Genomic DNA, 3538 nt, shown 5'->3' on the forward strand with positions numbered 1-3538 from the left:
GCTCAACAAATACGACTAAACAAATACGACATTTTTCACATGTAGGTTTTCCTGTTCTGAAGTACACAGCAGAAAACACCTGTCATTGCCTCCTTACAGTTATAACCTTGGTTGGCTCTGGTCTCCTTTGAGGCCAAGGCATGGCTTTCCAAGCAGGTCAGTCTGTGTTGAGGTGCCTCCATCTTTCTGCAGAGTTGTACCTGGTGTGGCTGAAAAGCTCCACGATGTGTGTAATTTCTCTGTAGCTTCCTGTGGCAGGACCCTGTATCCTGTGCCTGTTCTCGGGGACTCTTGGACAGGTGGCCTCTGCCTGCTCTCAGCCTACGTGGCTCTATCCATCCTGGAGTAGATAAACTCAGCCAGCTTTCCTTCGCACTCTACAAGGCAGAGCTTAGCACAAGTGCCAAGATGTCATCAGCCTGAAATATGCCTGTCTCATCAAAATGTAGTCCAGCTGACTCACTTTCCAGAATTTTCCCTCTGAAGCTAAATTTACTCATGAAAGTGGATTTCTGATACATCTAGAACACACTCCAGGGTTCTAAATGGGCCATTTGGCATTTGGACTTGTTCCTCACTGTTTAAGCCTCTCCAGCTACTTATCCTTCAGGTTCTACACGATTGAATGAAACATCTTGGTCCTCACCCCTTCTTTCAGGATGGGTTGGTGAAGCATCCTATCAGATTCCCCGTGTGCTCTAATTATAAATCAATGATTGAAGTCCAACAACATTCAAGTCTGTCTACGACCTCCTCACAGGACAGACTGGACGTATGTTTCAATGTGAGGATCAATTTCTATAGACACATAGACCAACAAAGGGGTTACTGTAAGCATCTGAGGAATAACTCACTGTGTGTGACCAGCAGTGTGGGAAGAAGAAAAAAAAGAGAGAGAGAGAGAGAGAGAAAGATCTCTGTGAATGGATTTTTTTTCCTAGAAAGAGGGAAAAACAATCTTGATGGTCAAGTCAGCAGGTACTGAAAACAAAATGCTGCCAGAGTATTTTTCCAGAGGGAAACGGAGTCCTGAGTGTTCTCTAGTCGCAGGTTCTCTGGTGCCGTCGACAGCTCATTTCAAGAAGGCGGTGGCAAAAGCCTCAGGAGCCTTCAGTAAAGGGGGGGACAACCTGCATCCTTGGCTGACTCAGAAAAGAGGCACCTGCAGGAGCCCAGGTGGAGCAACTCCTTTCCCTTCCCATGATGCCCTGAGAGCAGGGAACCCTTTCCCCATCCCTCCCCTCTGGTCGCTTTCAGAGCACCCTGGGAAAATATGAGCTTCAGAGTCAGACGGACCTTGCTTCAAATCCTGGCTTTGCCAGTTACCAGTAGTAATTGGGGCTTCAGACAAGTGACCTCGCTGCGCTTCAACTACTCAACAGTGGAATGGGGTTGAGTATCCCTCGTTGATTTTTAATGAGACAATCCATGGGAAATGCTTAGCACATAGTATGTCCTCAAGTCAGCGAAATTTCTTCCACTTCCAATCTCAGGCTTCCGTCCCTGGTGGTCTCACAAGCAATCCCGGGCACAACTTGAAAACCTGAATTCAAGGGACAGTTGATTGGATGTGCTTCTGAGACCATTCACCTCCTGGATAAGGGAAGATCCTCTCGGCCACTAGGGGGCACCAATTACATGGGAAAGAAAGGGCTGAATTAAGAAGGCTCCATCCATTGCCCTGCAATGAATATCATTTAACTAATTTATTTTCTTGGAGCGAAGTTTGGAAATGGTTGATGCAGAAAGGTGCCAACTATTTCTGCTGGGGAAGGTGATTACACTTTCACATCTTCCGAAGGAAGTTTTTTTAGACCCTCCTGTGTGACTCAACAGCTATTGTGGATGTACCGCCCCCTCCATCACCCCGTTTTTTAATTCAGCCACTTTTACTTTCAGTCCATTTTCTCCTGTATTTATACTCCAATTAAAATAGAAAATATTAGTGTGTGAAAGATATGTAGATGAAAGAAGGGGCTTTACCTTAAAATGTTTCAGACTTTTTGGACCAACCCAGTTCATGTCAGACCTTTCAATATGTTTTCTTAGCCCTTTAAAACTGGTTTATAAATGGACACAGTTAGTGTAATCTTCCTGAGGTATCTAGGCAACCACGGGATTTTTTCCATCAGAATTAACCCTTCATTGTATTTGAAAATAATTAAATCCTAGGAACCATGAGATGCAATGGGCTTCTGGAAACCGCAACAAGTGGGAAGATAAGGACAGGTGTGGACAGTTTAGCACAGGATACAGAATATGGCCAAGGTATGAAAGTGTTTCCCAGAGGGGATAATATGGCGCTCCACAGCACTGGTTGGTGAAGGAGTCTGTAGGCTTCGTTGGACATTGATCAAACCTCTTCCAATAAGGCCAGGCATCCCTGGTTTCAGAATTCCCAAGTGTTTGTCAAGACTCCAAGTTCTGGGCTGTAGCTAAGAGCTAATACATTAAACATTGTACAGCCCAGGAATATGCAACGAATTCATGGGTGATTTGCGATTCTTAAAATTTAAGAACGACGGCTCTAGAAGATAATAATTCTACCTCCACTGACATTGGGAATGTTTAATGCTGTCTCCCTGTGCCCTTTGTCTTAGAAAGTTGCCAGTTTCTGGAATAATCTTTGAAAGGTCTTACTGCTATGAAAAGTCAAATCCACAAAGCCCCAAATGACCAGTACCCTTCACCCTGAGACTCTCCATGGCCCAGCATCCCATGCAGTGTCCAGCAGACTCTGCCCGAGGGCATTCTTTTGATTTGTCACCCTCCAGTGTGTGTGCTGGAGGGCTCAGAGTAGCAAACTGACATGACAGGGCTGTGATTGTGACAGGTGATGTCTCAGTTACAAGAGGCACCCAAGGGGGTGCAGAGTGGCAGTGAAGAGGGGGCCATGGAAGCCTTTTGCAGCATTGAGTTAGCAAAGACACAGGGCATGAAGAATATGGTGCATCTGACACCATTTCCATATTGAACGACCGCTCCACTCCGTGGAAACACAAGGTGAGCTCTGACAGGTTAAAACAAGATAATTCCAATTATCTGACAAGGTCATGGAGATGGAGCACTAACTTGGAAATTGGTTTCCAGACACCCTGTGTCTGCTTTTGCTTCCAGAAACTACTTCTACATGAACCTTAGACTCAGCTCATCTTCCCTTTAGCCACCTTCTCTGATTGCCAAGCAATAAAACAAGCAGGGAGTACTTCCCCAGATAAATCCTCTTCTGTCAGCAAAACCAGGGAAGCAAACCGTCCCCCAAATAGCACCGTGGTGAATCGGCAGTTGAAGACCTTCCTCTAAAGCTATCTCTTGGAAAATTTCTTTTACCTAATGTTCCTATTCAGTTCTTATTGAGAAGACATCAATCTCAGATTGGACACCATTATGAGTGAACACTAAAGAACCTGCCTTCTGGAATGGCCCCTCGGGGGCAGTCTTTCGCTGCACGCACAAAGAAAGGGACTTACTTTAGCCGTACGATTTGGGGGGATGTAGGCAGGCCTCATCATGGGGCAACCCCGGCAGCCCCATGATG

The sequence above is a fragment of the Rhinolophus ferrumequinum genome, chromosome 2 (genome assembly GCF_004115265.2).
Source record: "Rhinolophus ferrumequinum isolate MPI-CBG mRhiFer1 chromosome 2, mRhiFer1_v1.p, whole genome shotgun sequence".
NCBI classification, from domain to species: domain Eukaryota; kingdom Metazoa; phylum Chordata; class Mammalia; order Chiroptera; family Rhinolophidae; genus Rhinolophus; species Rhinolophus ferrumequinum.